This window comes from Equus caballus, unplaced genomic scaffold (assembly GCF_041296265.1).
Source record: "Equus caballus isolate H_3958 breed thoroughbred unplaced genomic scaffold, TB-T2T haplotype2-0000562, whole genome shotgun sequence".
Classification (NCBI taxonomy): Eukaryota; Metazoa; Chordata; class Mammalia; order Perissodactyla; family Equidae; genus Equus; species Equus caballus.
The window spans coordinates 344,659-371,064 of NW_027221925.1; the positions used below are offsets into that span (position 1 = coordinate 344,659).

Here is a 26,406-nt window from a genome sequence, read left to right on the forward strand (position 1 = left end):
AAAGATAGTTAAAATGTCCATATGACCTAAAAGCAATCTTCACATTGAGTGCAATCCCAACCAGAATCCCGATGACATTCTTCAAGATGTAGAACAAAGAATCCTAGAATTTATATGGAACAACAAAAGACCCCAAATAATCAAAGTAATCCTGAGGTAAAAGAGCAAAGATGGAGGTATCACGGTCCCTGACTTGGAAATATACTACAAAGCTACAGTAATCAAAACAGCATGGCAGTGGTACAGTGTCAGACACACAGGCCAATGGAGCAGAACTGAAAGCCTGGAAATAAAACCACACATCTTTGGATAGACAGTGTTCAACAGTGGAGCCGAGAACATTCAATGGAGAAGGGAAAGTCTCTTCTGAAAATGGTGTTGGGAAAACTGGACAGCCACGTACCAAAGAGTGAAAGTAGACCATCATCTTACACCAAACACAAAACTCAACCCAAAATGGATTAAAGACTTGAATGTAAGGCATGAAGCCATAAAAACGTTAGAAGAAAACAGAAGCAGTACACTCTTTGACGTCAGTCTTAACAGTATCTTTTTGAATCCCATGTCTACTCAGGGAAGGGAGACAAAAGAAAGAAGAAACAAATGGGACTACGTTAGACTAAAAAGCTTCCACGAGGCAAAGGAAACCACGCACAAAATGAAAAGACATCCCACTAAGTGGGAGAAAATACCTTCCTCCTTTCGGAATGAGGAACTGGTTATGCTGGGAAGGCGGCCGCATCGTGATGTTCTTGACTCTGCAGTGAGGGTGGTCTCTGCCCAACAGGGAGGGCAGAGTCCTCCCTTGTCACTGATGGGGAAGAAACGGAAAGAGCCAGGTGCTGCTGAAGAAGCTGGAACATAATTTCCAGTTAAAAGTCACCTTTTAATTTTTACTTTCAAATCACATACAAACAAGTTAGACTATGACCAAATATGGCTTATTTCAGCACTGGCGCTAGTGAGATATTCGAAAATCTGTCATCATAGTCCATTATATCATCAAAATGAGGGAGAAAGTCCCACAATCACATAAATAAATAGTGAAAAGTAATTTGCTAAACTTCAGCCAGAATTTTTAATAGAAAGTCTAAGTAACACAGAAATAGAAAAAAATACCTACATATGATAGTCTGTTTACCAAAAACTGACAGCAAAGAGCACGCTAAGTAGCAAAAGACTCAAACTATTTTGATTAAAAGCCGGGGCTATATAGACGTTCCTACTATTTCATTATTATTTGACATTGTTTCAGATATTCTAGATCTGTGCTGTGCATTAGGGTAGCTATTAGTCACATGTGGCTGTTTACATGTAAAGGAATTGAACTTCAATAAAATTCAAAATGTTTCTCAGTCTCACTAGGCACATTTATTTTTTTAATTTTTCTGTTTCTTTTTTGAGGAAGATCAGCCCTGAGCTAACACCTGCTGCCAATCCTCCTCTTCTTGTTGAGGAAGACTGGCCCTGAGCTAACATCCGTGCCCATCTTCCTCTACTTTCTATGTGGAACGCCTACCACAGCATGGCTTGCCATGCGGTGCCACGTCCGCAGCAGGAATGTGAACCGGCGAACCCCGGGCCGCCGAAGCAAAACGTGTCCACTTAACCGCTGCACCACCGGGCGGCCCCTCACTAGGCACATTGATAGTGCTCTACAGCTACGTGTGCCTAGTGGCTACTGTGTTAGCACAGCTATAGAACGTTTCCATCATCAGAGAAAACTCCATGGGCCATGCTGTTCTAGAGAATGAAGTCAGAGAAGAATATCTGTATATATAGTATGAAAGATGAGATTAAATGATCCATCTCTTTTGCTTAACATATGTTTATATACGTAACAACCCAGGAGATTTTAGTAACAAAAATCTCTAATGAATGAGAAAATTTGGATCCAAGATAAACACACAACGACTAATTATCTGTGTTATAGCTGTATACACCTAGAAAGGGAAATGAGACAATGATTACATTTACAAGAGCTGAAAAAACAACTCACAAGCCAGACACAGAAATATATCTACTGCCTGATTTCACTTATGTGTGGAATCTAAAATAGTCATACTCATAGAAGCAGAGTGGAGTAGTGGTTCCCTGGCTCTGGGGGGTTGGCGGGAAATGGGGAGACATGGGTCAAAGGGTACAAAGTTCCAGGGCTGTAGGATGAACACGTGCTGGTGATCTAATGCCCAGCATGGTGACTGCAGCTCAGGATACTGAATTGTGTTCTTGAAATTTGCTGAGAGTTAATCTTCAGTGTTCTCAGCACAAAAAAATCATAACTGTGGGAGGTGTGGATGTGTTAATTACCTTGATTGTGGTAATAATTTCACAAAGTATACATATATCAAACATTGCATCTTACACCATATTTATATATATACAATTTGTTTAGTCAAGTGTACCCTAGGAAAGCTGGAAAAAAAATGTAAAAATAACATAAAATACTTTGAATAAATTTAACCAGAAAGACACAGGACCTATATGAAGAAAACTATAAACCATCATTATAAAAATTTTATAAATAGAAAACAACTTCGTGAACTCATGAAAAAGATCATGCAGTGTTCTTTAATGAGCAGTCTTAATATCATAAAAATACCAATTCTCCCAGAATTAACAAATAAATGTAATGTAATTCTGGTTAGAATCCTTGTGAAATTTTTTGAGTGGGAATTGGGTCAAATGAGTAGTCAAGAAAAGTCTGAAAAATAAGAACTCTGAGGAATACCTTGCCTCGCTGGGTGTCAGGGGATGCTCTGAAGCCAGTGTGATCAAGGTGACAGAATATGAATATAAGGTTAGACAACTCGATCAGTGTAACAGAACGGCATCCAGAGTGAGTTCCTAGGATGTGTGAAAGTTCGCATGTGAGCAAGGCAATGGATCGGTTCAGCAGGAAAAGCGTAGATGTGTCATCGTTGGTACTGGCACAATGGACTGTCCATTTGGAAGAAAAGAAAAGTGGATTCTTATCTCACACAATTTTGAAAACTCAGTTCAGCCTGCTTAACCTGAACATCAAAGTGAAATGGTCAACATGGCAAGTCTGGTAGAGTGGGTACAGCGCAGGGCTGGAGGAACTCTTTCTAGGGAAGACCGACTACCCAGAAGCTCCAGAAAAGAGGAGAGACTTATTCAACTATAAACATTAAAAGTGTATTTTTAGAAAGAGAAATATAAATCAGTTTATTCTGATATTTCCAGTTCAACATTAAGATTATAGGGTTTGTACTCAACTTCCTTAATTTTTTTTTTTTTTAAGGATTGGCACCAGGGCTAACAACTGTTGCCAATCTTTTTTTTTTTTCTTTTTTCTGCTTTATCTCCCCAAACTCCCCCTGTACATAGTTGTATATCTTAGTTGCAGGTCCTTCTAGTTGTGGGACGTGGGGCGCCGCCTCAACGTGGCCTGATGAGCAGTGCCATGTCCGTGCCCAGGATCCGAACCCTGGGCCGCCGCGGAGGAGCGCGCGAACTTAACCACTCGGCCACGGAGCCGGCCCCTCAACTTCCTTAATTTTATATTCATATTTCTTTTATGCTGAAATCTCAGTTGCTAATAACATTGATAGAATTATTTCTTTACTTTATTCTATAATATATATCTTACAGCTTAAAAATAACAATTCCAGTATTAACAAATATGATTATTGAATGTCATTTACAATTTCTTTTGGATTCCTTTTGTCTTTGGGGTGTCTCCTACCAGTTTTGTGCAATTACTGTGCCTTAAAGAAACATGGAATAATTCTCTGTGTTGCTCCTGTCAACAGCTGATGTATGTTTAGGAGTCATTTGTTGTTTTTATTGTTTTCATGTCTTAGGAATTTTTGGTGTAATTTTTATAATTGTGAAAAAAATTACATAATTCCAAAGTGAAAATGATGAAACACATTCGGAGAAGTCTACCTTCCCCTCCTGACCCCCAATGTCCTGTTCCTTCTTCTTAGAGGTAACCATTTTTGTTAGGTCTTAGTTCCTACTGCCATTGTTTATTTTGAAAACATAAACAAGTAGTTATATCTGGTCTTATTTTCCCCTTTTCTTTCGTGAAAAGTACCTCCTGTAACACTGTCCTGAACCTTGCTCGTTCCCATCCTGGTATGTCCTGGAGGTCAGTCTGTAGCAATACATGGAAACCTTCCTCATTTCCCTTGACAGCTGCATGGGGTTCCATTGCTCCAATGCACCATATTTTATCCAGGAAATCTTTTATGATGGACTCATGCTGGCAAAATTTATTGCTGCTGGGTGTGTGGGGAAAAAGTACTCTGAAATAATAGGAAATATCTATTTTGGCCTCTGCTCCCAGTTCCTGGCACAGAGTTCCTCAAACCCTGTGCTCTCCTAAATGACACAAGCACCAGTAGCATTGTCTGTTCTAGTGTTTGTTCTTTGAGCCTGGTTCCTGACATGGAGATCCTGAATCCTTTGTAATGTCCTGGGTGGTAACAGCATCATTTGTTCTAACGAGGTGACTCTTCGTGGGCTCCTGAATAACTTCAGGATCTGAGCTCATCACCAGAAAGACCAAGGGGTGATTAGAAGTTAGGCACTTTCAGTCCAACCCCATCCTCCAGGAAGGGCAGAGGGGCAGGAAATGGAATTAGTGTCCATCAGGCCTATGTGATGAAGCCTCCATAAAAATCCCAGTAGTACAGGGTTTGGAGAGCTTCTGAGTTGGTGAACACATTCACATGCTAGGAGGGTGGCACATCCCAAACCCACAGGGACAGAAGCTCCTATGCTCAAGGCCCTTCCTGACCTCGCCCTATATATGTCTTCATTTGGCTCTGTATTCACATCCTTTATAATGTCCTTTAATAAACCCGTAAATGTAAGTGTTCCCTGAGTTCTGTGAGCCATTCTAGCAAATTGTCACACCCAGGGAGGGGGTCATGGGTACCCCAGTTGATAGCTGGTCAGTCAGAAGTGCAGGTGACAACCTGGGCCTTTTCAACTAGCATCTGCAGTGAGGATGGTCTCGTGGGACTTAGCCCTTAACTTGTGAGCTGTGGTGCCCACTCTGAGTAGTCAGCGTTAGAACAGAGTTGAATTGTGGGACACCCAGCTGGGGTCGGAGGATGGCTTGGTGTGTGGAGCACCCTCACATCTGGTGTCAGGAGTGCTGTGTGGCAGTGGTGTGAGAGTCAGGAGGCACCCGGGAGGAAGAGTGTTTTTCCCGTACAGGCACCATCACATTGATGGGAGAAATATTTAGCATTACAGCCATGGTAAGCAATCGGGCGAGATGCATTAAAGATTTGAAAGATGCATGTAATATCATCTCATTTTTCCAAACAGTCAATGATCCAAAAAACATACCTACTTTATGTATCTACCTATCTATCCATCTGTCTGTCTAGGCGTATCTACGTATGGGGAAAATAAAAAGATACTCACTAGCTTGTTGAGATGTGGGGAGGGGGTAGAAGTGGAGAAGACTTAGGGTAACCCAGAAAAAGCAAAAGAAAAAAAGGCTGTGGTTGATCAATAAAGCACGCGCATATTCACACTTGTGCATCTAGGAAAAACTGTGTGAATATACATGGAATATTTTAAAAATTATTTAGCAAATGTAATGGGGGAAAAGTTGCCATTTAATATAGCAGTGTAAACTTTTAGGTTGCCCGGGAATGAGGTGGATGTAGAGGCCTGTGTATAGAGAACTTTGCGTCTTACTGAGAAACATAAAGAAGGCTGGACAGAGGCATTGCGTGTTCCCAGGAGGAGACTCGATACTGCAACACTGTCTGCTCTCAAATTATTTTTCCCTGGATTGCAGCTCCCGTAGGATTCTTATGTTGCAATTTGGTGAAATATTCTGTATTTCATGGAAGAGAAACAGCCCACTTTGGGGGACCACAAAAGGCGTACAACAGTAAGCAGGACAGCATGGCAGTGGTGCAAGGCTGGGTCGTGGGTGGGTGACCAACTGTCCCAGTTTGCCCGGGACTGAGGGTGCCCAGGACCGGGGCTGCCAGCGATAAAACTGACACAGTCCTGAGCACACTGGGGTGAGTGGTCGGCGTAGCCGTGGGAAAGAGCGGGCAGCCCAGAAGCAAACGTTCACAGGGAACAGAGGGTCACACATCAAGGGGCAAAGGAAGGACTCTGTAAGAGGTGGTGCTCAGAGGAATGGTAACTATTTGGAAAAGAGCAAATCAGACCCCCCTCATACCATATTCCAAAATAAATCCCGTATGGTTTGGTCAATTAGATATACATAAAAAGTGAAAACGTGAAACAGTGAGAATCTCTATAGGTAAACATTTCTGCCATTCTGATGTAGGGAAGAACGTTCTAAGAATAAATGCAGCAGAAGATACCACAGAACAAAAGACTGATCCATTTGAATATAGAGTTTATTTTTCATATACATCAGGAAACAGCACACATAAATGAGAAAGGGAAATTATAAATTGGAAGAAAGATTTGCAAAAATGAATGCTAGGCAAAACCCGCCTCAGCCAGAGGATCCCAGAGAGCCCTGGCGGCTAACCATGCGGCGGCATCCAGGGTGGGACCCTGGGACAGTGAGGGCCATAGGTGGGAACAAGGAAATAGAGTGACGTGTGGACTGTAGCTCGGAATAGGGCGTCAGTACTGGTTCATTAATATCGGCAAACGTACCATCCCACGGAAGGTGTTCACAGTGGGGAAACTGGGTGTGGGGCATGTGACAGCTCTCTCTACTATCTCCCAACTTTCCTGCAACTCCAGAGCTGTTCTAAAATCAATGTTTATTAAACATATTCCTGATAAAACTGGCTAATACATATACTATATAACTATATAAAACATAATAGAGAACTTATATATAACATATATGCATACATGCACACATAACATATAATACATATACCATAATGTATAACGTAACATAATATATAACTATACAACATACAAATTAGACAAATGAACATCTAAAGAAACTTGGGCAAAGCATTTAAATAGGTAAATAACAGAATAAATCAGTTTTACGCTCCTAAACTGCCACTGGGTTTGTAAACGGTTTCGTCGCTTCTGGAAAGCAGTTTGCCAACATGGATTAAGAGCCTTAAAATGTTCACACCTTTCAACTCTGTGAGTCCACTTCAGAGTAACCACCCTGCAGGCACGACCTGAGGTGCACACAGAGTTTGATGGGCAAAGACGTTCTTCCTGGGCTGTGTGCGATAGGAAATAATTGGAGACGTGCAGCACTCGGGGCTTCTTATCGTCAGCTTTACGGTCTGTGCGTACTCTGAGCCTGTTCAAATGTATGGAAGAAGAGTGTGGCATCAAGGGCGCAGGTTTTGCAGACACATCTCAATTCAAGTTGAAGCACCATCAGCGGCCGTGTGATTTGGGGCGAATCACTTCACATTCTTTCTAAGGCCCAGTTCTCTCGTCTGTAAAATAAGGCCAATAACACATGTAATCCATAGGGGTTTTGTGAAAATCAAATGGGATTATTCAAGTCTTTAGCACAGTGCCTGGCAGATAGCTTAGTAAATAGCAACTCACACTAACTTACAGATGAGAAAATGGGAGCAGAGAGAGGACCAGTAACTTACCCAAGGTCACACAGCTGGTGAGTCGTGAGCTGGGACTCAGACACAGAACGCTTGACTTCACATCCCACGTTGGTAACCACAACTCAAGTCTTCGCTCTTATTGATGCAGTTCCACTGCTGCTGCGTAATGACCTGCGAAAATGCTCATGGGAAAACGCTGAGTAAAAAAAGTACATACAAAATTATATGTACTGTATCAATCTTATTTTCCCCTGAAATTTTTGTATGTGTACTAAACATGCATAGATGAAAGACTAGAAGGAAATAGGCCAACATATTGAAAGGATGATCTTTGAGTAAAGCGTTGAGCACACAGGAGACGCTGTGTTCTCGCTGTGGTCACTTGTGCTGGTGTTCTGGTGACTCACCTAAGCGCCTTGGGTGTGAAGGCAGCTGTGTTCTTCCTGCTCAGGACTCACTTCCTGAGCTGAGCATTCGCATCGCACTCCATCTGTCTGGGAACACTCTCCCCATTGCTTCTGTGAAGGTGACTTTTTTCCCTTAGCTCTCTGTGTCTCTTTCCCTCTCTTTCCTGTTTCTGTTTCTCTCTCTGTGCTGTGTTCTGTGTCCGTATTCCATTTCACCACTTTTCTCCTTAGCTGTGCTCAATCTGCGGTTTAACCTGTCCATTGAGTTTTTAATATGAAACTTTTTTATTTCTGGAATTCTCTTTCAAAACTACTTGGTCTTTTTAAAAACAAAAGTCTGTTCTTTCCTCCTGTTTTCACCACGCCTTTAATCGTTTTAACACGGCCGTTTTAGCCTGTGGGTCAGATGATTCCACCGTCTGAAGGGCTGGCGTCGAATGCGGCTGCTGGTTCTCACAGGGGCTTGTGGTGGCGCTCTCGTGTGCTCTGTGAGTTTTTCTTGTGCATCGTGCTCAGGGCGGCTTTGCTTGTGGGGATCCTGCGGGAAAGATGTCTCTCTGGAGCCGTCTTTGTTGCTTCTGGCGGGATTCGAGGGAGAACAACAGCGAGGGGTCCTTCATGCCGACTTTGACCTGGAGGATCACTGGACCTTGCAGGAGAGACACATCCTGAGGCCCAGGCCCGCGTGCAAGCAGGCTTGGAGCTCCGCGTCCTCATGGGGGTCCTTTCCCTCCGACTCCCCAGGCCCAGGCTGTCTCCACGCTCCTGAGCCGGTTCTGGTCTCGCTCGCCCTCACTGAAGCTGTGGGCCTGTGAAGGCTCCGACTTTCCACAGGGGCCTCGATTCCAACCCCGGCCGTACTGAGGTCCAAGGCTCTGTCTCCTGCCTCCACGTGGCCACCAGAACCTGAGCACCTCACTAGGGAGATGACCAAGCTGCCGTGGCCCAGCCTCAGAGCTGCTGAACTCCACGTCCGCTAAATGCTCTGGGCGTGGACCCCTAGGAGTTTCTTCAGTTACTTGCAAACTCAGCTGTATGTTTAACAGGCTGCTGTTTTTTAATCCTTATTTCTAAGTGTGTCGCCCTGTGGGAGGACCTGCAGGTGATTTTGGCCCCCATGTTACTGGCAATGGACCCCAAAGATTATTTTTAAGGGAAAACGGTCTTAGGTGTCAGGCAACATTGACCTAGACATTGTTTTCTTTTAGAAGGTCATCCTGTTTCTTTCATAGGAGCATGTCAGTGGATTTTTTTCTGCCCTATTTCTTCATCTTTAAATAGTTTTTCTTGCCTAAAAACGAAAACAAAACTGTCAGCCTTCCAGTTACCTGTGCTCTGCTGTCTCCTGTGTTTTATTTTTATCCTAATCACGGCACATTTGGCAGGAAACCAAGTTTCTTGCCAGCTTCTTGCAAAGGACTCTAGTGAGGGTGAGGACAGGGATCCATCTCATATATGTGCTTGTAGATACACTATAAATGGGTCTTTTTTTTAATTTCTTTTTTGCCAAGGAAGATTCACCCTAATCTAACATCTGTTGCCAATCTTCCTCTTTTTGCTTGAGGAAGATTAGCCCTGAGCTAACATCTGTGCCAGTCTTCCACTATTTCGTATGTGGGTCACCACCACAGCATGGCTGACGAGTGGTGTGGGTCTACACCCAGCATCCAAACCCCTGAGCCTGGGCTGCTGAAGCAGAGCATGTGGAACTTCAACCACTCGGCCATGGGTGTGGCCCCTGTGAGTCATTTATAAAATGAGGAAAATGACCAGAGTAATGATTCCTAACTTTTTTTATTAAGATTATGATAGTTAACAAGCTTGTGAAATTTCAGTTGTGCATTATTGTTAGTCATGTTGTAGGTACACCACTTCACCCTTAGTGCCCTCCCCCCACCCCACTTTCCCCTGGTAACCACCGATCAGTTCTCTTTGTCTTTATGTTAACTACCACCTATGAGTGGAGTCATACAGAGTTCGTCCTTATCTGTCTGGCTTATTTCACTCCACATAATACCCTCAAGGTCTATCCATGTTGTTGTGAATGGGACGACTTTGTTCTTTTTTATGGCTGAGTAGTATTCCATTGTATATATATACATATATATATATATATATATATATATATATCATATCTTCTTTATCCAACCATCAGTTGCTTGGCTCTTAGGTTGGTTCCATGACTTGGCTATTGTGAATAATGCTGCGGTGAACATAGGGGTGAATGGGACTTTTGGAATTGCTGATTTCAAGTTCTTTGGATAGATACCCAGTAGTGGCATGGCTGGGTCATAAGGTATTTCTATTCTGAACTTTTTGAGAAATCTCCATAATGTTTTCCATAGTGGCTGCACCAGTTTGCATTCCCACCAAAAGTATATGAGGGTTCCTTTTTCTCCACAGCCTCTCCAACATTTGTCACTCTTGGTTTTGGATATTCTAACAGGTGTAAGGTGATATCTTAGTGTAGTTTTGATTTTCATTTCCCTGATCTTCCTGCCTTTACAACAGAAGTAAATATTTAAATGATGGTTATTTCTTGCTATTAACCCATGACCTATGTTAATTACCCATGCTTTATAAATGCTCCTTGTTTATAGATTGTTTCATTAGGTTAGTTAAAAAGTAACTAGGGAGAAAATAATGAAAGGTGAACTGAAGTCAAATGCAGACTTTCAACTTTAGGATATCACCTCCACTAAAAAGCCTTGTTCATCCCAACAGGTGTACTTCAGAATCCCATTAACTCTGAATCTTTCTGAAAAGATTGCAGCTTCTATTTAACTGTCTTTTAACATCAGAAAGGTTTTAAAAAATTAAAACCAGATTAATCTGGTATTACTGATATTAAATGATTTTTCCAAATTTTTATTCTCCTCTTTTGCTTATACATTACTTGTACTTTCACAAAGTACTGGAATAACTTTCAATTTCACTTTATTAATGAGTAGAAACTGTTTAGTGTTGAGAATAAGTAGTAAAAGTTCCCTATCATACACTGAGGGATTATCCAAATTTGGATCTCTGCCTTCAGAGAATATATTTCCTCAATGCAGTACTTCTTAGAATTTTTATTTTTTAAAGAGAAATTTTAAGAAAAGAACTCGAATTTCTTGCTAAAAGTAGGTATATTTAATAATACAAAGAAAATTGGTTAGTATATTTCTCTATAAATGTGTATGCATGCACAAAAATTGAAAGTTATTATATGTTCAAACATAACTTTTTATCTTTATCAAAAGTAGAGGTTCATTCTAGAAAATATACAAAACAGAGGGAAGAGTAAAGGGGAAAAATCCTACACATATAGAGCATGTTCATTTCTTCGTTTATTGCTACTTCTATAAAAATAAGATACTACAAACTATTTTAAATCAAGCTTTTCCCCTTCAGCAATATCTGGTGAAGATCTCTAAACGTTATCTGGTGTAGAGCTAATTTATCATTTTCAAATATTTGAAACACAAAAATTTGTGCTATTCCTTATTGATTAATAGTCACTTTGATTCTAGTCACTTTGACTCCAATATTTCAAAAATATACTTATAATTTATCTTTATATTCATTTTATTTCCAGCAGACAGTTCTTAAGAAAAGAATTGACGGAATGAAAGATGTATAAATATTTAATTTTCACAGAAGTTGCTCCTCTATTTTTCTTGGAACACATTGTGCATTTTCAACTTTTTAATTCAGGCTTCTTAGATTTTTATATCTGGTTATATTTTTGGTTTAATTATTACAGTTCTTTCCTTAAAAGGTGCCAATAATGTGCATGCTGACATCCCTTTGCCAGTTTACCATTTTCTTTCTACTCATGTTAATATTTTGTTCATTTCACCTTAATTGTGTCTGCTTTCCTTGGCTCTACTATTCAAGCACTTGCCTTATTTTCATTAGTGATTATTCTGTTACTCATACTTCTGATTTGACCTTCCTTTCTGTGATGGCCTTATTTTACTCTTCAACATTTGTTCTTGAATTATTCTATTTCATTTTGTTATTCCTTTCCTAGATTTTTTCTGTGAGCCACTCATTCGCTTCTATAAAGATAATTGCTTCATTATTATTTTTTTTTAATTCACAATAATATGCAGCCATACTTCCTTTGTGGCAAGATCTTTAAGACAGTGTTCTCTCTTTGACATATATTAATGGTTTATTCATCCTTTTCTTACCTACTTTATATGTACATATATATATAATATATATTAACACACATATATATATTAATTTGTTTTATTTTTAGTTGCCATTCTTCTTTCTAAAAGTTTCTGTCTTCCTGGAATATTCAGAAAGTTCATATGGAGAGCAGCAAGATAAATATTCCTAATTCCCATGACACAGTTTTGTCTTTATGAATTAGAGTCTATTTAACATTTTTCCTCTGAAAAAAAGCAGATATCACTGAAGAATATCTCACCAAACAATATGCCCTTTCTGATATATAGATATATATATATTTTCAAACAAGCCTAAACTAAGGCTGTTCTTTTAAATGAATCTTAAAGGTCATCATTTTCATCATTGCAGTGGCTATTCTTCCTGAAGTTTTCATAATTTTTCAACTAGTTTCCAATAAAATGTTGCTTTCAACACCTTTCTCATGATAAAATTGATGCTAGGTTAATAATTTTCAACATAATACTATGCATCAAATTTAGATATATAGGACAGACCTGATGGCACAGCGGTGAAGTTCACACGTTCCGCTTTGGCAGCCCGGGGTTCACCGGTTGGGATCCTGGGTGTGGACGTGGCACTGCTTGGCAAGCCACGCTGTGGTAGGCGTCCCACATATAAAGTAGAAGAAGATGGGCATGGATGTTAGCTCAGGGCCAGTCTTCATCAGCAAAAAGAGGAGGATTAGTAGCAGATGTTAGCACATCTGCCTCAAAAATAATAATAATAAATTTATATGTATATATTTTCATTCATGTGTACATATATATATTTGTCTGTTAGGTATATATATAAAGTGTGTATGTACGCATATATATGTGTGTGTAGGTGTGTGGTGCATAGTGTGTATGTGGATACCTACATACATATGCACACAGTACTCTGGGGTACATATTTAATGTTAGTAAGTTTCCTTTGTAGGAAAAGTTTAAAAAATGAATATATGGGTACATCTCATTATTTATTTACCCTTGTAAAATGCTCATTTGTATTGCTTCTAAGAACTGAATTGGATTTTACTATGTTCTTTTTGTTGGCAATAGCTCTGTGCTTGTCTAGCTCAAGTATATTTACTAACCATTTAATCTCAGGTTTTGGATTATTTGATGTACCTTAATACTGATGACATATACTCTTATGAGAGGAAAAAAGGAATAATAAAATCTACCACAAATGTACAAGAATTCTTTTCAGATTCTGTGTAAAGAAAGTCCATGGCAATATGTTATTTTTCACAATTGAAAGAGTAACCAGATATATAAGCATTTGGTGAATATACGTTCACTAACGTAAAGGAGAAGCTGAAGAGGAAAATACAAATACTACGAAAATGACCTAGGAATAAGTCAGTATTGACTGATAACAAGTTCAAAATAAAATTTGATTTTTAGGTCAAGAAAAGCGAGCAACTAGAAAACATTTTTCGATATAGAGTAGAGGAGATTGTCAGGGTTTAAATCTAGTTTTAGAGAAGTGTTCCTGAAAACAGCCAACTAATATGAATTCCTATAGGGGAAAGACAATAAGATATGAATTCCTATAGGGGAAAGATAATAAATGGGCTGATAGTGGGACAATATACATATCTATATACATATATATATATATATTAGTAAATACAAGAGAAAAATAGGATTGCATTTGAAGAAAAGATATGTGATTGGTTACACTTTTTTGCTAGTCTTTTTTTATGCTGTCTACTTTGAAAATATATAAAGACAAAGCTGACTATTTGAATAAAATAAATATACACCCGAGTTTCCTTACTCAAGCTACTTATTACTAAGTATTCATCTCTATTATCTCTAACATTCCTCCACTGAAACACATCTCACACGTATAAAAGAGTGGTTATCACTGTTTCTGGGGGATACTGGTGTCAAGTTTTTCTAATTCTAACCAAAACCCAAGTGTGTGAACATCTTTATGCAGGCCCATTCCAGCGTCACCAGGGAAACATCACGCCATCAGTGAGATAATGAGCTGATAATAAAGATAGCAGTTGAATAATAGATCTAACACAACATAGAGATACAGAGCCAAGAGGTGATTTGAGGGAAAGAGCACTCACAACAACCAAAACACAACATCAGTCATGTGCAGTGATGGAACAAATTGTACACTATTCTAACATCAAGATATGATGTTTGAATATTGCTGGCCTTGGTACTGATTCGTGATGTTCCCTGCATGATATAAAATAGAGTTCTTATTACCCCTTTGGCCTTCTGTCTTGAACTTTCAAGTTTTAGGAGCCAAATAAAGCAAAGGAATTATATTATATGTTGTAACCTGTCTGTAGATCCCAAGTCACTTCTCTTTGCATGTGTGGAGAGTGTAAACTTTGAATAGCTGAAGCATGTTCAGGAGAAGAGAACAACTTTATTAGATCAATCACAATCCATGATAATTCTTTTGTGTGTATCACAGTAGGTATATTTTATTATAGTAACATAGTGCTCAAGTTAGCCTAGCTAAAACACTAATGGAATATATTGGCCATGTTAGTGAAAAATATGAAGTAAGGCTGGCTTCGGGCTTGTTTTGTTTCAACAGTTAAAGTATGCCATCGTTATCTTGTTTGTTTCCATCTCTCTCTTTTACTAGCTGACATTTCGTCTGAAGACTGACTTACCGTTATGATTACAAGATGTCTGCCAAGAGTTCCCAGATCTTCATTATTTTGTAATGAACTAAAGAGTAAGATTGCCAGATGAAATTCAGAGCACCCAGTTAAATTTGAATTTCTGATAAACAGCATTTTTTTTTCGTATAAGTATGTCTTATGAAAAATTATTCATTGTTTATCTAAAATTCAAATTTAACTGGTCATCCTGTATTTTACTTGCTAAGTCTGGCAATCTTACTAAGGGAAGAAATACAGCTTTGCTTTGGGAAACTCTTAAAAACTGAGGAAACTTCTTTTCAGAAGTTCTCTCAAAATATCTTGTCATGTTTCATTTTCTCAATTTTGTCATGCATCATACCTGAATAAGTAATCATTCTCAGGAGATGAGATTTTGAATGTTTTGTTTAGACTGAGCTGCATGTTGCACTACATTTCCGAGAAGTATAACCATAATACCCTAAAATTTTGGGTGGTTATGAAGAGTAGGATACTAGCTAAATGTTGAGGAAGTGACAGCAAGAGTTATATTTCAAAATATAATGGCAGAGGCAATGTAACATAATTTTAAATAATACAGAATTTGAAGCCACACTGTGTGGATCTTCTGTGTGTTAGCAACGTAACCTCGGGCAAGCTGCTTAACCCCTCTGTGCATCAGTTACTTCACTTTTGAAACTGGCATTATAATAGTATCTACTTCATGATAGTTTTTATTTAATGTATATAAAGTACTTAAACAGTAGTTTGCCTATAGAAAATCTTTATCTTATAATCAGCATAAGGAAAACACACCTCAAAATGACATTTTGGAAAATCTACAAATGAATTATCATTAATTCATGAATGTCCTAATTTAGACCGAGTGGAAGAGTACCCTTAAAACTTATTTTTACTGATGTTTCTTGAGCATTTTGTTGGAAGAAAATTTATTGGAGCTGTGGACATCAATTTAGATAATTATTGAAGTTTAGCTAGTACCCAATTGTGTAATTTTCTTATTGTAGCAACAACAGTTAATATGAGATCTATCTACTTAATAAATTGTCGTGTGTACAATACAGTATTGTTAACCATGATCGCCATGTTGTAGAGCAAATCTCTAGAACGTCTTCATCTTGCGTAACGAAAACTTTCCACCTATTGAATAACAGCTCCGATTTCCCCCTCCCCCAACCTCTGGCAACTACCATTCTTCTCTCTGCTTCTATGAGTTTGACTATTTTAGATAACTCATGTAAGTGGAATAATGTACTTACTTGTTCTTCTGTGGCTGGTTTATTTCACTTAGCATAATGTCCTCCAGGATCATCCCTTTTGTCCCATATGGCAGCATTTCCTTCATTTTTAAGGCTGAAAAATATTCCATTGTGTGTATATGCCACGTTTTCTTAATCCATTCATCCATTGATGGGCATTCATGTTGCTTCCATATCTTGAGTGTTATGAATAATGCTGCAATCACACAATCACACAAATGTCCAGGTATCCCTCTGAGATCCTGATTTCAATTCTTTTGGACATATACCCAGAAATGGGACTTCCGGATCACACGGTAGTTCTATTTTTAATCTTTTGAGGACCCACCACACTGGTTTCCATGGTGGCTGTCCCATTTCTATTCTCACCAAGAGTGTACAAGGGTTACAATTTCTCCACATCCTTGCCAACACACTAAAACAGTATGGTATTGGCATGAAGATAGACATATAGACCAATAGAACAGAAAAGAGAGCCCACATGGGTAATAAGAATACACAATGGGGAAAGGATAGTTTTTTCAACAAATGCTGGCAGGAACACTGGACATCTATATGAAAAAGAACGAAATTGGAACCTTAACTTTCACAATACACAAAAATCAACTCAAAATGGATCGAAGACTTAAAAATCTTGGAGCTGTAAAACTAGAAGAAAACACGGGGGGAAAGCTTCTTGACATTTGGCTTAGCAATTACTTTTTGGATATGAAATCAAAAAGCAAAAACAGATGTGGGGCTATATCAAACTAAAAAGCTTCTGCACAGCAAAGTTAATAGCCAACAAAATGAAAGGCAAGCTATAGAATGTGAGAAAATATTTGCAAACTATATATCTGATAAAGGATTAATATCCAAAATATATAAGGAGCTCCTATAACTCAATAGCAATAATAATAAAAACAATATTCTCACTAAAAGTGGGCAAAGGACTTGAATAGACATTTATCCAAAAAAGACATACAAATGGGCAACAGGTATCTGAAAACGTGCTCAATGTCACTAAGCATCAGAGAAAGGCAAATTAAAACCACAATGAGGGGCCGGCCCGGTGGTGCAGCAGTTAAGTGCACACATTCCACTTCGGCGGCCTGGGGTTCGCTGGCTCGGATCCCGGGTGCGGACATGGCACTGCTTGGCAAAGCCATGCTGTGTAGGCGTCCCACATATAAAGTAGGGGAAGATGGGCACGGATGTTAGCTCAGGGCCAGTCTTCCTCAGCAAAAAAGAGGAGGGTTGGCAGTGGATGTTAGCTCAGGGCTAATCTTCCTGAAAAAAAAAACCACAATGAAATATCACCAGACACCTGTAAAAATGTGACTATTAAAAAAAGTCATTGTTTCATAATTTCTGTAAATAATAAGACTAAATTATTCGTAGCTTTATGTCATAACTTCATCTTCACAAGTTCCTTACCATAATTGTTCAGTAGCCACATATATTTGCATATTCTCACAGACTAAGGTCCAGTTGAAAATTAGAGACTATCAAAGGAACAAAATGGAAGTATACTAATCAAACCTTATATTGATGCAATTTCTATCATCTTATCATATGTATTGGTAGCAGAGAAAGAGAGTTCCATGCATATTCTTATTCCACTTTTCCTTGTAAGAACCGCATAATATAGTAATTAGGTATCTAGTGAAATCTGAAAATTTATTCGGCATTCTGACATTGTCTTAGTCCATTCAGGTCACTATAACAAAATGCCATAAACTGAGCAGCTTATAACCAACAGAAATTTATTTCTCACAGTTCTGGGTGCCAGGAAGTCCAAGATGAAGGAGTTGGCAATTCGGGGTTTTGTGAGGGCCCAGCTCCTTCGATGGCTGTTTTCTTGCTGTGACCTCACGTGGTGGAGCACGCTGGTGCCTCTTTGATGAGGGCACTAAGTGCATTGCTAACTACTTCTGAAAGCCGGCAGCTCCAAATACCCTCACAGTGAGGATTAAGTTTCAACATATGAATTTTGGGGCAACATAAACAGAAAGTCCACAGCAGATATTAAGAAAAAGTTTAGTGTCTTCATTTCTTTCTAACTAATCTGTTATTTGCTGTGAATTCTCTACCCGTAAGTAGTTTTCTGTAGCAGGCATAGGATGGGAGTTTTGGGGGACTTTGAAAGAGTCAACAGAATCCACTGGATTTATTTTAATGTTTTATACACAATCTCTGCTTGGAAAATGCAAGGAAATTTTGGTGTTTTTCCTATGTGTTCCCTTTACCTGGTCCTGTGTTCATGGAGTGGAAGAGTTGAAAAAGGCTGTTAAGATAGAAAGAGAATGTGGCAATGAAGAAAACAGAGAATCTTCAGACTGTTAAGATAGAAAGAGAATGTGGCAATGAAGAAAATAGAGAATCTTCAGATGCATAAGGTGGCCTCTAGGTTCTCCTGGGCTGGTGTACTCCAAAGAGGGTTTGGCTCAATCCCATCCCTGGGTGTGCAGCTGGTAGATGTGTCTCATGTTTACGGCTTCCTTATGTTGGATCTCATCTCTTTTTACATTAATTTAGGCTGGTAGTCCTTATTAGTAATCTTTGCTGCTGCCTCAGCATCCCTTGGCCCTTATCTCTCAATGTCTGCCAGGTTCTGCATTTGGATTCTTGCCTGGGTTGCCTTCGGCCTCCATTTTAACAGTGACTTTTACCTTTTGAGCCCTAGCACATTTATTGAGGTCTTCTTGGCTCTCAGTATGGTTACGTCTATTGACTCTAAAAAGCACGTGGAGATTTCTGGGTCTCACTATGCTGAAAGGAGATGAAAGATATTCAAGAGTGTCAGCTAATCCCTCTTCCCAGATAACAAAGCTGATCCTCTCTCTTTTCTTTACTGGAACCCACCGGTGTGGGAGAAGAGCATTGTGTGGAGTATCTCCTTCATAAATCTCAGATATCCAGTGTCTAAAGACATATAAAATACTTTTATTACAAGTTTGAAATTTGCACAAGTCAGATTAAGACATCTGCCTAGATTCTTGCTTTTATATATGTGGCTTACTTCCATAAAATCCTGGGACCAAGACAGGTGGTGTTTCCTTCTTTTCTTTCACTGTCTGGTTGGGAATTCCCTTATGCTAAACTCTGTCTATGATCAGGTCCTCAAAGCTTAGCTCTTGATACGATAAATGCAAAGAATAGGAATATAGGAAATAATTTTTTTCTAAGCTTTATATTCAAAAGCTAAGTAATTTTCTATTCTTCACTATCTTGCAAAAAAATCCATTCATGCATATAATTAATGAATTCTTTAAGATATTTAAGAACACAAAGGATGAGTTCAATGTTAATTTGTATATACGTATATACCTATATACATATATATGTGTATTTCAAGATATTTCCTTTGGTACATTAATATGTAGAGAGAGCAGAATTCTCAGCTGCTACACATTTTTGGGGGGAACATGATCACATTTAAAGAAAACTTGTCAAAAATGTTAAAAAAGGGAAAAAATGTTGTAGAAGCTTGCTAGTGGCAAATAAACGGAGGCAATCGGTAAGGGAAAGGCTCCCTCATGCAATATCCCTAATGATCACTTTGCTGGGCTTTACAAGAGTGATTCTTTTTAGGAGAAAATTCCCACAAATTTTGTTAGAATCTTAAAGTAACTGAAAAAACAGTTTTACAAATTCTGCTCTAAATTGCTTAATCTTCTAGCTTCTTGCCAAGGGGTAATTTGGGGGAAATAGCTATGGGATATCCATATTGGAATATCCATATTTTGTACCCCTTATCTGAAAGATGGTAAAGCATTTGCTTATAAAAATAAAGGAGGAACTTAGAATTATAAGGAAGAAAACCTTAGCCACCATCTCTGTCAAATATGATACTATGTTTTATATTTGAGATTTTCTTAGCCAAGTAGAATTTTAATTTTGATTTTTGCATGAGAATGCTTCTTTTCAAGTACTAGTTATACCACTTATTATTAGAGACAAGTCACTTACTCTTTCTAAGTCTCAATACCTGTATCTCTGAAATGGCTCAGGTGGACAATATATGAGACAGATGGAAAAAATGTTTTATTTTTGGAACACAAATACCCATTGTATGTATTAACATTAAGGATATACTCATCTGAAAAAAATCTGTTTTGTGAGTGTTTGTAGAGACTTCTATAGAGAGAAGAGGTGTTAGATATTTTTAATTGGTAAATAAACAAGCTAATGAGCTCTATTTTATAAAAGAAACAGAATAGTAAATATAAATGACAAGACTTTTATCCAGATTAGAATACAAAAATATTATTATTTGACAGAGTAAATTTAACATCACTTTATTTTCCTTACAGTGGAATTGGATTTTAACAGACGTGGGTATATTGGATATATATGACATGGAGTATCTTAAAGGTGATGACATTTTAAATGGTTTTCCAAAGTGGAAAATAATTTTAAAAAGAAAAAGCAAAGACATAATTTATTTTCTGTACCAGATGAAGCAAGTGCATAGTGTACAGTTTTTTTTTCAAGATGACTTAAAAGAGTATGTTTGCTATATTTAATTTTTTGTCACTAGATGGCATACTATATGTAAAAATAAAGAACTTATGACAGTAATGAGATTAAATTAATGGCAAATAAACACAATTGTGTAAATTGTCAGAGAATACCGTTTAGTTCAAGTAACAATAACCCCTTTAAAATTAAAATTCATTATGTAAGGCTTTATCTCAAGGTTATTTTTGTCACAATAATTTAATGATAATCATGTGTAAATCTAAATTTTCATTTTTAAGCACCAATATGGATATAGTATACAAAAATCATTATATTCCAGTGTAGAGTAAACTTGGAAGACTGTTACATTGAAATAAATATCAAATGAATGAAAATAATTTTGTTTTAAAAAACCTCAATTTAATAAAGGGGGAAACATTTATGTGCAACATATAGTGAATGCTGAAATTATTTCAGTCATTCACGTGTTATGTATTTTAATAATGCTACTAGAAAAGTAATGTTTTCAATCTAATTTACTCTAACCTACATTGTTTGCTGGCATTGTCATGAAAGAGAAAGACGTGAGACCTAGTATTTTCATTATTACTGCTGCATACAAACTACCCTAAATGCGAAGTTTTTTAAAACAACAAATTCTTTGCTCTTGAGTTTTTAGTTTTTTTATTTGAGCAGTGTTCAGCCAGAACAGCATATCTCTAATCTATGTGAAACAACTTAATTGGGGCTAGAAGATATCCAGTAATTCATCGTGGCTGATTGTTGGCTGGAAACTCAGCCGGGACTATCAACTAAGGCTTAAATTTTCTTCCACATGGTTATCTGGGCTTTTTTCCACTTCATAGCAGGATAGATATCAAGAGAGAGGACACAGAACTTGACAGTCTTCTAAGAAATTAGGGCTGAAACCAGCACAGAGTCACTTCTGCTATGTTCTATGAAACACTCTCAGTTCTGGTTACACAGTTCAGATTCAAGGGGGTAGAGAAACAGACTACAGGTTTCTGAGGGGAGTGACAAAGAATTTATAGTTCTCTTTAATCTGCAATAGTCTACCCTCTACCCATAATTATTTACATAACACTCACCTTTAAAATACCCTATAAGACATAAAGATTTATCTCATTAGTCATCATACTCAAATCTGGAGTATTTTCGTTTGTTTCAGGAGATGCAGATGTGGGGGTTGTTTTTAGATGTGGTTTCTATTGGTCTAAAAAAACATGAAGTAACATGAAAAGTTTTGTGCCCTCCATATACCCAAATAAAATGACAGATATAGGAAAAAGGTAATGGACACTTTTATTCAAAAAGGAGGAGAATGGGAGGCAGAGAGAAATCATTAGTTCGTAGCGATTCTGAAATCTCTGGGTGTGTATTGCCAGTTGCTTGATTAGCGCTCAGTGCCGCACTCTGGGAATGGTTTTCTATGGCTCTTCGTTTCCCTCTCTAAGTTCTTGGCTCTGCCCTTTGCCATTAGAAATATTCCAAAGTTGCAGCTGCATAGCTTTCTCAGTCTGGGTCACGGTTCTGGGAAGTTAAGGGCGTAGAGACCACTCTTTGTTTTAAACTCTCTCTGTCCCTTTCAGTTCAAGTGGATTAATCTTTTGAAAATTTGTGAGTTTCTTTTCTGCAATTTATATTCAATTCAATGAGACGAAGTGTGAGACAAGCCCAGATTTCTTTCTAAGGAAGGCCCTTCTCTACCCTACATCATGTTTTAGGCTGCCATTGGACAACACTCTTCTGCTGCTCAGAAGCTCTTCATCTAGCTGCACGGGTCTGTGAGACAGGGCCATAAATCTTTCTGAGGTCTTAGCAAAGGGTCTTACAAGATCCACCATTGACATTTTTGACTCAGAGACCACTTTACTGGATTTAAAGTCCCACTGAATTGAATCTTTTACCTGAAGCCTTTTATTACTTTGGTAACTTATTGTTGTTTAAAGACTTGGAATGAGAAAGTTTTATTTTCAAACACAGTCCTGCTCTTTTATTTTTCCTTTAAATTCCACCTGAAGACTGAGAGTTCATTTTGGCTCTTCTCAAAGCTTTGTACTTTTTCATAAGAAGCTCAGAGAAGTCAGCTAGTAGCTGCAGCATTCTTCCTGGAAACCTTGTAGGCCATATCTGTGAGTTAATTAGATACCATTTCTGTTTTCCAGAACATCTCAAGCAACAGTACTGGCAAATGTTATTTCACTTTCCTCTTATATTCAATAGCAAGATCACTGTCCTTCCAGCTTTCACCAATAGTGTCCTTGGGAGCTTCCCCACCACTCCATTTCAAAGCTAATTCCACAAGTTTTAGATTTTTGTTCCAGTAGAACACCATCTCAAGAACTAGTGATACTAGTAGCACCACGTATACTATTTATAAAATAATGTCACATATCTTTCCTTATAAATAAGCTTTTTTTATTTTGGAATACTTCAAGAATTACAGAAAAGTTGCAAGATAGTTCAGGGAGTTCCCAAATACTCCATACTCAATTTCTTCCACTGTTAACGTCGTACAGTGAAATGGAACAATTGCAAAAACAAAGAAACTGGCATCGCTACATTAGTATTAACTAACTCTAGACTTTATTTGGATGTCACTAGTTTTCCCATTAATTTTCTCTTTTTGTTCCAGATTCAAATGTAGGGTACCACATTATAGTTAGTTCTCAATATCTTCCCAGTCTGTGAAAGTTTCTTAGTCTTTCCTAATCTTCTGTGACTTTGACAGTGTTTAGAAACATTGACCAATTATGTAGAATGTACCCAACTGGGGATTGTCTGATTTTTTCTTTTTTTTTTTTTATGGTTAGACTAGTATATGGTTTTTGGAAAAAATAACACACAGTACTCTTCTCCTTACATCATATTGGGTGCTACATGATATCAACAAGATTTCATTGGGGATTTTAACCTTCATCACTTAGTTAAGGTAGTGTTTGCCAAATTCATCCACACAAAACTTACTAATCGACCTTTCTATGGTATATTCTTTGGAAGCAAGTCACTACGTGTAGCCCTCCCTCAAGCAGGGCCTAGAAGGTGATTAACTTGTACCTCCTGAAAGAGGAGATGTATCCATATATTAATGTGGTTCTTCTGTCAGGAAGATTTGCTGCTTCTCCTCGTGTATTTATTTATTTAATCATTTATTTATGTTAGTATGGACTCATGAATATGTATTTTCTATTTTTGGTTATAATCCAATACTGCATTATTTATTCATTCCTCAAATTGACCCAGCTTTGTTTACCGGGTGCTCTTTCAGGTTGGCTAATGTGTTCTTTTAACGTACCCTATTCTTCTGAATTTTTTAATAAACTTATTAAAATTTTAGGATAGATGTAGGTTTACAGAAAATTTGTCAACATGGTGTAGAGAACTCACATACACCCCACATCTAGTTTTCCTATTATTTATACCTTACATTAGCATGGCATATATGTCACAATTAATAAACCAATAGTGGTATATAATTAACCAAAGTCCACACTTTATTCATATTCCCTTAGTTTTTCTCTAATGTCCTTTTTCTGTTACAAGATTCCATCCATTTAGTTGTCATATCGCTGTAGTCACATCACATTTAGTTGCAGACTGTGACAGTTTACAGAATATCCTTGAGAGTTTTGAGTAATACTGGTCAGATATTTTGAAAAATATCTCCTAGAATTTTTCTGATATAATTCTTATTTTTTTTGACTTATTTTTTGACTAGGGTAATAGGGTAATGGGTTTTGGGGAGGCCAACCACAGAGGTAAATTGCCATTCTCTTCATATCATATCAAAAGTATGTCTTACGACTATTGATCTTAACCTTGAACAATTGACTAAGAGAGTGTTGGTTAGGTTTCTATACTGTAAAGTTACTGTTTTCCCCCTTTTCTGTACTGTACTCTTTGAAGTAAGTCACTGTAATCAGCCCACACTGAAGGAGCGGAGAGTTATGCCCTCCTTCCTGGAGGAGGAAGTATCCCCTCTCCAATGGGGATCTATCTATTTTCTCCCACTAATTTATTTATTCAATCATTTATTTGTATCACTATGCACCAATGGATATTTATTTTGTACTTTAGATTATAATCCAATAATGCATTATTTATGTGGTTGTTCAAATTGTGCCAATTTGTTATTTCAGTTAGCTCCTGTGTCCCTTTGACATATTCCTTCATTTTGTTGTTTTGTGAGTTCTTCCATACTTTCTGGCACTATAAGATGTTCCAGACTCTCGTCACTTTTGTTTATGAAAAGTCAAGTCTGATTTAAGACTTTGATCTCAAATTCAATTTACATTTCATATCTTTCCCAGTCTCAAATGCAGACTTAAAACATACCTCTAGTTTAATGGCGATAGTGATTTGGGAGATAAAAGGCAAAACCTGATTTTGTGACACTTTTTAGTCCCATCCTCCTTAAGGTCAATCTCCTTTGGTGCTGGAGGTAAAGAGCGGGAGGAAACATGAACATCTCATGGAAACTGCCATTGAACATGGCAGAGTAATATCCCTGTTCCAATTTAGGCCAGATGGCCATCTTATATTTGCTGCTGGTGTTCTATACTGTTTGGGGAATGTAAACACTTCACAGTAGCCACAGACACAGATACTAGTGAAATCCACTTTTACAATCTCCAATTAAATTACAATGGAGTGGGCCCTTTGGTTTTATTCTTGTTTGTATGACAATAGTTACATCTCTCACCTTTAGCAATCTTCTAGTACATTGAGACTTTTAAACATCTTATATTTCATATATTGGAACTCAACATCACATTACCATGTAAAATACTCTCTTATACATATTTGCATGTAGCTCCATAACAATATGCAACAATCGAAACAACTATCAGAACTTGTAACCAAAGAAGTGTATATAGTGAAAATTAAGCAACATTATCATCCTTTCTTCATTAAGTTTCACTAATATAGAGAATCTGAGGCTTCTTTCACGGCTATAAGTTAAAGACAAATTCCTCATCCTACATATTGATAAAACAATTGATGAGAAATATTTTACGCTGTCATAGAGTAAGAATAGAAGTCACAGTAACAGGCATAACAACTATGTATAAATAATTATGTCATTATGTCAAAATATAGGAAATATTTATATCAAAGTTGTGATGAAACAGAATTTGGTTCAACTTAGTTAAAAATGTAAATATTAACTATATTCCAAATGTTATTACTTGGAATCTCATCATAAAGAAAATATATCTTACAGTCTAGGAATTCCATCCAGTAGAAGCACCAAAGATGATGATAAGTATATACAATTCTGATTAAAATTTATGTAAGTGAGATGAAATAGTAAGATTTGTAATTTGTGGAAATGAACCATATTTCTAAGCATTCTCACCCATTCCAATGACAGGAATGTCAGAATGCCTTGTGAAGGGCCTGGAAAAGAGGAGAGGAGAGGAGGGAGATTGGCTACAAAGGATTTGACTGTTTCTCTTTCCCACACTCACTGTAGCACCTTTTTAAAAAACACAGATTGTTTAGATGTTCAGTACACTTGAAATATTTATGTGGGCTAGGGACAATTTGAATTCTAGTTTGGAAGGCATTTGAGTGTGGAACCTTGGAGTAAAGCAAGTGATAATTAGTGAAGAGAAGAAAGAGGTGGACATTTTCAGCAGAGCATGCGGCCTATGAACAGATCTTGAGTCAGGGAATGTGGAACGTCAGAGACATAGCTAACACATACACCTCCTTCATGTCTGTCTTTCTGCTTCAGCCTCACCCTGGCAGGCACTTGTAATATAAAATAGGAGAAATATTATTAATAAAGAGAATTCTTTACCATATGGATGTACTTTGAAGAAGAATATAAAAACACCTAGTGCCTTCCTAAAATTAAGCAAGAAAATTTTGTTTTCTTTGTATGCTTGTTATAGTTCTCAGAGAAGGAGATGTTGGCAGGGTGGTGACAGGAGGAAGAA

At 37.7% G+C, this 26,406-nt stretch overlaps 2 long non-coding RNA genes across 2 annotated transcripts in view; one reads left to right on the top strand and one right to left on the bottom strand.

Moving 5' to 3' along the window:
* The window catches only part of LOC138922170 (uncharacterized), a 41,118-nt gene that overhangs the window by 9,714 nt on the left and 4,998 nt on the right, over nucleotides 1-26,406 (top strand). The window lies entirely within an intron of this gene.
* On the bottom strand, nucleotides 6,351-8,068 carry LOC138922171 (uncharacterized). The gene is made up of 3 exons (XR_011435250.1): nucleotides 7,931-8,068; nucleotides 7,563-7,719; nucleotides 6,351-7,397 (listed from the first exon to the last, which is right to left on the bottom strand). It is a non-coding gene; the product is annotated as an uncharacterized lncRNA (long non-coding RNA).